Source organism: Notothenia coriiceps, unplaced genomic scaffold (assembly GCF_000735185.1).
Source record: "Notothenia coriiceps isolate Sejong01 unplaced genomic scaffold, NC01 NC01_scaffold00037246, whole genome shotgun sequence".
NCBI classification, from domain to species: domain Eukaryota; kingdom Metazoa; phylum Chordata; class Actinopteri; order Perciformes; family Nototheniidae; genus Notothenia; species Notothenia coriiceps.
The window spans coordinates 18,331,529-18,341,549 of record NW_011369947.1 but is presented as its reverse complement, the minus strand read 5'-3'; the positions used below and the strand labels follow the sequence as shown (position 1 = coordinate 18,341,549).

General features: G+C 39.5%; 1 protein-coding gene across 1 annotated transcript in view; it reads right to left on the bottom strand.

Moving 5' to 3' along the window:
• LOC104966019 (AP-1 complex subunit beta-1-like) overlaps positions 1-10,021 on the bottom strand; it is a 373,094-nt gene that overhangs the window by 119,683 nt on the left and 243,390 nt on the right. The gene's annotated exons all lie outside the window — the stretch shown is intronic.

Sequence of the window (10,021 nt, the reverse complement as noted above, 5' to 3'; positions counted from 1 at the left end):
TGTGGTGTGCTGTGTGTGTGGTCGTGGGCTATGTCAGTCACCCCCTATTTTACTGAAAACAGCTTTAGGACTTGAATAGGATAATTGGAATTTTGGGTATACGGGTTAAAAATTGGATACCAGAAGTGGGATTTTACTCTAGCTACAGGGGAGTACCCTGGAGGTAACAGGGGGACCCCGCGCTCAGGGGTGTGGCGACTGACACATTTTGTCAATTCCATGGGTGTTACTTATCATTACTATCCGATCGATGTGTGTGGTGTGTGTGTGCGTGCGTGTGTGTGCGTGCGTGCGTCAGTGCGTGCTGCTGCGTGCGTGAGTGTGTGGTGTGTGTGTGTGTGTGTGGTGTGTGTGTGTGTGTGTGTGTGTGTGTGGGTTGTGTGTACTCACCGGACGGTCTAATTTGCGTCCTTGTGTGTACGACTTTTATAGAGTGTCTGTACATAGTAAATTTGAAGTATACTTTCTAATTAAACTTGGATTGACCTCCTACGGTGGTTTGGGACGTCACCTTAGTGCCAACTGGAAGTTCCCCTACAAAAAAAAACTCTTATACAACAAATTACTGTAGAAAGTACCTTTGATCTAAAAACGAACCGAAAACAAAGCCTGTGAAATTCTGAGGGAATTGAGTGTGGTTCCAATCTTTTCATCATAAGGGAAAGTTCGTCGAAGTGAAACCCTGTAAAATGAAGTTTTTGATAAAACTTTTGTCTATAAATAACTGTCCTTTATTATCGACATCACAATATCGTCCTAATTGAGAAACATAACTTATCAAATCTTTCTATCTACAATAAAGAAATCACCGTTCTTATAGTACCTGGCGGCTGTTTCTCTGGAAAAGAAATAAATGAAATATAATAAATTACCTAACTGAGGAATCCAACTTCGACACTGGACCCACTATACACCTAATGGCGCACAGCGGGTTCCCTGACATATAATAATATTGGTAGAATTTGTTTAGTACTTATACTAAAGTCTCAGGAAAAAAATCAAGGAATAGAGATAACCTGACAAGTGACAATAAAAGTTCCAGAACAAAAGTCACACTCTACATTAGCCATCATACGATGAGGAAGTACAGTCTCCACGGTGTCTAATTTTAGAACTGGCAATCGTTGTAGGTCTCTACTATATAAATTATTCTTGACGGTTCTTATTGTTTCTTTAACTCAACCTAAAATTGAGAGATAGTATAGATCCCTTTCGTACGGTTTACCTAGACTTTACTTACGAAATCACAGACGAATACACGATCCTTGTCCGTCCTTAGTATAACCGACATTTTTTGCACGATTAATTTACTATAACTACCATGAAACCTTTATTGGGTCGTTGTGAACACCATCTGGTGTTAGTACAACTATTGTATTACAACCAGCTGGAAAATCAAACACTGGGAAACCAATGACCTAAACTTACGTGGTACCTAGTACAGACATACGTACCTGTGTGTGTGTGTGTGTGTGTTGTGTTGAGAGTGCGCGTGTGTACTTGTACCGGGTAGTACAGGTGTGAAAGAACATCCGACAAAATTATGGGTTTTGCTTTCGTATTGTGACTAAATTGTCCGAACCCATCGACACACACACACCACACACACACACACCACACCACACAACACACACACACACACACACACAACACACACACAACCACACACAAAACACACACACAACACCCACACACCCGGATCACCAATTACACACAATTTTGTGTGTGTGTGTGTGTGTGTGTGTTGGTGTGCGTGTGCGTGTGCGTGTGCGTGTGCGTGTGTGTGGATTTCAATATGGTAAATAAATGAGACCATGGTGGAGATATTGGAAATATATCTCTCAATCTGTTTTCACTAATTGGTTGTTTGCTCTGATGTTGTTGCAGTACTGGAAATCTATTTTATTGCAAAAAAACAGCTGAAAACTGCCTCCTTTTACCCAAAAAGTATTCCCTGTTTACTTCCATATGTGGGTAGAAATATGATCTCCTTTGTGTATCAGACAAGTAGTGTGCACCTCCAAAATGAATGACAGTGGAGCGCTCATTTATTTCTTCTTCTCGACAGCACAATCAAGCTTCTTTGGGTCAAGCAGGGCCCAAAGAAACGTTGGACAACATTTAATCCTTCGGGAACATCATTTCGTTTCGAGGAGTGTCAGCGGTCCTACTCGTGACTTCTCAGTAAGCTCCGGGGGTAAACAGGCACTCTCGACCAATCACATATACAAATATCTGAACGGTTTCCAAATGCTAATGGAAGCCAGGTCTGCTGAGGTCTGGAGGAGAGCTTCCTGTGAGAGGAATGTTTGGAGAGAAATAGATAAGTTGTTCGAATACGAAGAGGGAAAATGTGATTTGTGATGCAACACGAAGCATTACTGGCAGGAAAAGGCTCAGTGTACGATATTAGCATTTCTGCCAGTGGAAATGTCATCATCCTGAAAGCTTATTATGGATCTTAATACTTTGAGCTCTTGAGGATCTAGAAACTTTAGACCCAGATACCCTAAAAACATTTCCATAAAAGAGGGATCTATCTAGTGTCTTTGTTTTCTGTTTACATGAGTGATTGAGTGAAGAATGTGTTGTGTGGGTGGTTGTCTGCGTGTGCGTACATGTTTACGTGTGTTTTAGGCCTTAAGATTATAAACATCCCATAATTATCTCTGATTGCCCGAAAGACCCCCTGACTTCTTCAAACCCACAGTGGTACAGCTGCCATTAAAATGTTTAAGGCCCGGTCACATTTACAGCTTTGCAACAAGTGGTGATATAAATTAAACTGAAGCTGTTTTGCAGTTTTATCAAATATTTTAGCTGGTATTTTCTTCCCATAAGAGGAATTTATTGATAGACACTGAAGGGCATGTGACTCTGGTTTAAGGGTCCATAATATTTCCTTCACACTGTACCGAAATTGTACTGCTTTTCTCAAAAAATGTGTTAAATGTTAAATAAAATGGACGTTTGTCTAACTACAGTTCTGTTCTGAGTCTCATGTATTACCCTTTTGACTTTACGGGATACAATAGTAGAATAATCTGCATTCTACATCATTTCCTCTATTGCCGCCATAACATCAATATTCATATTCAAAACAACAATGGTCCTAATATGGAGCTCTGTGGTACCCCACATGTTACATTATCGGTTAACAGGGCCTCGTAAACTTTACACACTGGTCTACAGTTTGCCAGGTAGTACTAGTAGTTCCTCACTTCATTTATTAGCATTCGAAAAGTTCATTTTTATGCCCTTGCCCCTTCACATTACGTTAGACTTTTATACAAAGTGCTTGTATAGTAGTTTGTGTTTGAGAAGATCTTCTTCCAGGAGATTTTATACCAATCTCTCAAAAACGTTTGATAGCATGTTTAAGATTGAAGCAGGTCTTCTTTAGTTATCCTGGGTGTTTAGATAATTTCGGAACATCCAGCCTCTTCAGTAATACAAAAATGTGTAAGAAGGGATTTAAATATATAATAAAATAAATAAACCAATAAACAAAAAAAGCCTGCAGAAAATAGTTAGACAAGCAAAACTGTTGATCGGAAATATCTAAATTCAACCATAATCAGAGAGGGTTATAGGGCAAAAAGTGTCAAAACGACCTAAATGCCAGTTTCTTGCTGACACGGCATTTAGTAAAGGAAGGATCAGAGTGCTGCCTCTCTTATTAAGCAGTGAAAGGAAGAGGGCACCCTGCTGCTCTCAATTCTTAATTAGGAGCCGGTCCCCACAACCTGTGCAACAGCTGATCTGACATTGGTTTAAAAAAACAAACATATGAAGACTTTTTGGTTGTTGCTTTCATTCATGTCTAGAAATTAGCAGGTAAACTAGTTAAACCATCAGATATATTCTCCGAGGTCACAGAGAATCCTTACATCACATTATTATGAATGACGTTATTACTGTAGGCGCGCATTGATTTAGTTTTCCTTTCATTTCCATTCCTTACATGTGCATTCGACTACCAGAAAACCAAGTCATTGTATGCATGCGTGTCTCTGGCAGTGTTTATTTTGAACGCGTACGGGCATAATTACAGTATGGAAGAACACAGCTGTATGGCAGTGTATGGATCCTGGTTACATAACACAGGAAAAAAAGGTTATTTTAATTTGTAATGGCAAACATCCCTCCTCTGGCAGAGCTGCTGTGCTGAGTGAACGAGGCCCTGCTTCGCTTGAAATACTCCAGAGAGCAGAGTTAAGTGATGTGAGCAGCTGCACCTCTGTTATTCTAAACACATGGAGGGAAATGAGGGAGGATTTTTATTCTGCAGCTCCTCCCAAAAACTCTGAATGAGGGTTAACCAAGGGTCCTATCGTGTGTCTGTACAGGGTCATGTGTTGGGTGCAGATTTGTGGAAACACACCCTGCCTTTTGGTGAATTAACCTCCTAGAAAATAGTCCAAAAACAATGAACTAAAACAGGCCAAAATTAAGCGAGGAAATGCAGAGTCATGGAATAATCACCGCCGCCAAAAAGGTTATGTTTTCAGCTTGGTTTGTTTTTCTTTTCATTGCCAGGATAACGGGTAAATTACTGGACATATTTTCATGAAATTCGGAGGAAGGCTGTAGCATGGGCTTAGGAAAAACACATTACATTTTAAAGTGAAATAAAAATTATGTAGTAACGCTGAATGCAAGACTTTAAAACGAACTTGAAGACAACGTAATGGAACAGCAGGAAAAGTGTATTGCTAGAACATGCAGTGATATGGTGAGATAGTAGTCTTTCTACAATCCCTGATGTGTGGTAAATCTTTCATCTATGAGCATCAGAATTTGCAAACCGTCAGAAGTATTTATTGAGTTGATGAAAGTTTATAGACGATGGCTTAGTAGAAGAGAAATATGTTATTATTTAAAAAACACATTATTCTTTATTAATGTTGAGAAACACTCACAGCTCATCCTCTGGGTCACAACATCTGTCTGCCATGTGGGCGTTGCATGACTTGAAAACAAGATTACAAAACAGGAGAAGAAATAAGAGAAAACCCACTAACCCACAACAAGACCACCGTCATATTGCTGCTAGATTTCAATGATGATATCCAGGACCAAAAGCTTTAAGCTATTACAATCGGTTGTTTGTTAAAGCTTAAGAACAAAGAGAAATGCAGTTCATAAACTAAACATTTTAGATTGAAAAAGAGTAGATCAGACGATCAATTTACACGATAGTGATAAAATCCCTTGAGCTCTTTCTCGGACCAAGAAAACAAAGCATCCTTAACCACATTAAGATGTTGATACTAAACTGGACATGAGTTTTTTAAAGCAGAGGATTTGAATGCTTAATTTCAAGGATTGTGAAAAATAACAAGCACAATAACACAGCTCAGTGTTATTACAATAATCTACATCTAGGAACGTAGTAATTTTTCAGTTGTTGATAAAACATCTTTTATTTTTATTTGGATAAGTCAGTCGCATGTGTTGTGTAATGTTTGGATTTATGCTTCTGGGGCATTACTCATTACGGTTTCTCGTAAGGGTTCATTAAATGGGATGAAGCATTTAATTGGAATAAGCCTTAATAAAATAAGCACTTAAAAACTGAACAAGTTCACACGACAGTTTCTGGAGCCAACGCTATACTCTCTGGATCAATATGCCAAAAATAAAATGAAGGAAAACAGATCAGCAAAAGTCCTCTGGCCAGTAAGCGCAGAATAATCTTCCTCATTGGGCTGCAGCTTCACTCCAAACTCCAAACACATGGTTATAATAATACAAGACCTCACTTCTCCCCTGCTGCAATGCAAAGAAAACAAACACATAATACCTTAATTTAGTCTCGGTATGAAATGCTAGGTTATTCATTTAAATCCTATCGGAGCAGGCAAGTTATTTCTCATAAAGCGGAGGAACAAAGGCTCAGATAGTCGAGCACGAGCCGGGCTGCTGCTCAAGGTTAACAGGTGTGTGACGAGAAAATATGTGTTTTGATAACCTTTTCTGGTATTAGGTGTTATTTATTTCACCAGTGACCATCATATTGACTCTATCTTTCCACTAAGCTGCATTGATAGTAGGAAAACACCCAGTGAAGTCTGGCTAAAGTATAGAGACCCAGGGGCGGACTGGGACTAAAAATCAGCCCTGGAAACTCGACCCACTTCGGTACCGACCCTAACCCTAACCCGGTATTCCGACCCTAACCCTAACCCGGTATTCCCAATGGCCAGTCCGCCCCTGTAGAGACCTGACCTAATTTACCGGAGTTCAGTGAGACAGAGGCTTTTTGCAAAACCAGGCTAGCCAGTTTTTAAATTCCTTCTTTAAGTAAAGATATATTATTCGCTAGCCTTGCTAATCCAGGTTTAAAGCCTATTTCACAGACCTAATACTAGGGAGTTTTCAGGGTAGAGTCTGTCGAATGATTCTGGCATCAATGGTAATGTCTGGGTTAGGGTTCATTTTGAGGGTTGCAATGCATGTGAAAGGAGCTTGAGTGTTAAAACAATGTTTAATAAGCATATTATCAAAATGTCGAAATGATTTTCTTCCGGTGTCAACTTGACACATCTGTTATGCTCTTACCTGATAAACAGGGATCAGAACTTCTCCTGTTTTCCAAACTTCAAGGGGAAACTTGTGAAGTAAACAAGGACCGGGTTCAGACTGTTCCTCCATCGCCTGTCGTGACTCTGCAGACGCTCTGTGCCCGGAGTGAGTCTCACTCTCCTCGCTGCAGCCACTGCCAACAGAAATACTTTCTTAAGCTGCGTGACTTAGGGTTCAAAAGGTCGGTCCGGGACCTTTTTTCAAAGTCAATATCTTTAAAAAAGTAAGGGAACATTTATATATATATATATATCATACACTGCCCCCTCAACCTGGAACACACTTCAGCAGGAACTTAAGCTGACCAGTTTGATACCGATTTTAAACACATTTTTAAAAAGCTGGAGAAATCATCTGTGGGTGTTTGCACCTGCAATATCTGACTACTTGTTACGATGTTTTGACACGACACTACAAATAACCTGTTTTTTTTTAACTTTTGAATTTAACCGTTTCTCAGTTAGTCACTAGAAAAGTCACCTAGAAAAAAAACCATTTAGTTGAAGGGTAATCCTTTGGATTAAACGTAACCTCTATCGAATTCTACAATTTCAACATTTTTTACCAATTCCAGTTTGGTAACAGTGAATGCAAGGGAGGAAAGTCCACTTTTCTGTGCCTAATGGTTGTCTTCATTGTCCATTTACATAGTGAGCCGTTCATTTTGTAACTGGTCGAAAGTATTATTACTTGTCATCGGGTGGAGGTTGTGACATACCTCAATTAAAATTAGGTAACGTAGTGAGAACTAATCATTTTTCGAATAGTTAATGCATTGAAACGAACAGTTACGGGGAATCGAATCAATTCATTAAACCGTTCAAACGATTGAGTGAAGGTCTCAAATGGTTAGTCTGTCACAAAACCGACTTCTATTAGTGGAAAACTTTTGTTATTGTAAACACAAAATACTTGAATAAATAAATTGCTCAGTAGACTAATTGTCTTTCGTTGCAGTCACTGAGAAGGTACGAAAAAAAGGGAAAAATTTGGAGAGTTTTACTTGAGGAATGAGTTCAATTAAGAATACAGTTATTGATGAATGTAATACATAATTCTAGCTGTCGGTCACCTTTAACATGGGGACTTCGCAATTGTGGTGAATAATTATATTGTTAGAAACGTTATGTCTAGTCAAGGAAAAGGTAGAATTAGAGAAGAGAGAAAATACAACAAATTTTACATGGCCTAGAGGTCCGTCTTTTCAATGTGTGAGACTCATTAAAATTATTGTAAATATAAAGTACGGAAAGGGTAGTCGAACAGGACATGTAACTAAGGGTGCAGTCCAACACATTAAAGCAGTACTACTGTAACTTAGACAAGTCCTTAACCCTCCACATGCGTCTCTCTGTAATGGATTGGAGCTTGGTTGTGTGTACGAGTGTGTGTGTGTGTGTGTGTGTGTGTGTGTGTGTGTGTGTGTGTGTGTGTGTGTGTGTGTGTGTGTGTGAATGTATGTGTGTTGGTGTGTATGTTAAACTCTGCAAATCGATTTGGCAACTGAATGTCCGGAGGTTTCTCGAGTAAATGCATCTTCCGACAATTTTTTGTGTGAACCGGAAAGTGATGTCGAGTCCATTGGTAATCACACCACACCCTCTCTCTCTCTTTGTAACCTCTCGTGTGGACGACGTTACACACATCACTCAGTCGGTGATGAGACTTTTTTATTTTTCTTAAATCCTGATACTAACTTTAACACTCTAACACTCAGGAAGGTGGTCGAACACAAACAGCTGATTTTCCTGACCTGGGCCCAGTCTGACCTCAGAGTTGTGAACTACTGAAATGTAAACTGTTTTACTCGGAACGAAGTAGTTTAACTTAAGAGAATTGTAGTTACTGCACACTGAAGTGGAAAAGTGAGGACTTTTTATGGAAATGGGTATAGGTATTACTAGAATAAATACACGGTTCTTTAGTTAAAGAAAGTTAGGGTAATACGTTACCAGAATGTTTTTTGGGACTTTACGTCAAACGTCCAAAACCATTTTCTAACGTAACAATCAATAGACTCTGCCATAACGACCATTTTACACATTGAAAATGGCCACTGTAGGTTTTGTTTCTACAACAAAGTGAGATTTTATCCTAGTTAAGATAGGACAGTGGTTAGAATAATAAAAATACTCTTATTTTGTAAACAAGGTTTGATAAAAGACCCTGAAAATTTAGGTTTCCAACCGACGTGTTGGCTTTAAAAAAAAAAAAATGAATCGGAAATAAATACGTCCACTTAGAGTAACTCTGGTGTTCCAGAGTAAGAGTCTCTGGACACAAGTTCACATTGTGAATGGTGTGGTGTTTCAATGCCTGTCTGTCCTTGTGATTTGTGTCTCGTNCTGGATCAGTCTGTATCAGATCCGTTGCAGTCCCTTTTTAAGAGATTTGGGTATGGAGGAAAATAGAGAGGGTTGTGTTTTCTGACACTTGGTGAGTTCCCTGGAACACCGGGGACACATATTCATGTATAAAAGACGTACAAAAGTGCATTTTGCATGATAGGTCACCTTTAAATTGCAGTTGAAGATATAACAGACATGAGGCTCCGTATTGATAAAAGGGGCCCTACGCTTCCTGTGTGTTATATACAGTGTAGGTTTTTGTACAAAAATCCTAAAGAGATTCCCAAAGTTCCCCCCAGAGCGAGTGTCTCTTCAACACACCCTCTTAACAAGAGGACGAAAAGATGGAGGAACAGCTGCTCAAGGTAGAGAAACTGGCAAAAGGTGGTTAAAAAAAGAAAAAGATTACTGCAAAATGAATGACAGCTTCTCAAATAAAATGACAGTAAATTGGCCGGGACACTCATTTGCAAAAGGGCAAGGGTCGGCTTAATCAGCCACAATACAAGCGTTGGCTTTGACACAGGAGAGGCAAATCAGGACAGACTTCCTCGGCAGGGAGCAGGTCCAGCTCTGTCACTGACATTTAATCTCAAATTTATGGGGAGAAATGTCAAGATGTCCTGCCAAACACCCACACTTACCATAATTCATGTCTTCTTTATGTGTGAGTGGGTGTCAATCAACTTTTTACAGGACCCCAAAGTCAGCCGGCCCCTTCCTTATTACCAGGTTTTTTCACCGCTGTAAGAGGAGGATATTATTCTGACCAGTAAGAGTTATGTTTCCCACGATGCACTGGAGGAGGTTAGTAGGTTTATCCTAAAGTTGAAAAAAATGAAAGGTTAGAAGAAATGACGGGAATTCATTGTAAATAGCTGAGGCTGTATTTGGTCCTTTTGGAAAACATGACTCATGATCACAGATGGTCCAGCTGCCTCTTGTTGTACTGAGACTTCTCACCTGCACCAAAGCATGCTGGGAAAAGACGTCTAAACCGGCTGAATAATGTACTTCTCATGTACTGTTACTCCTATAAATACGACCAATACTGCTATTGTATGACTTCTATTTCTGCACTATTT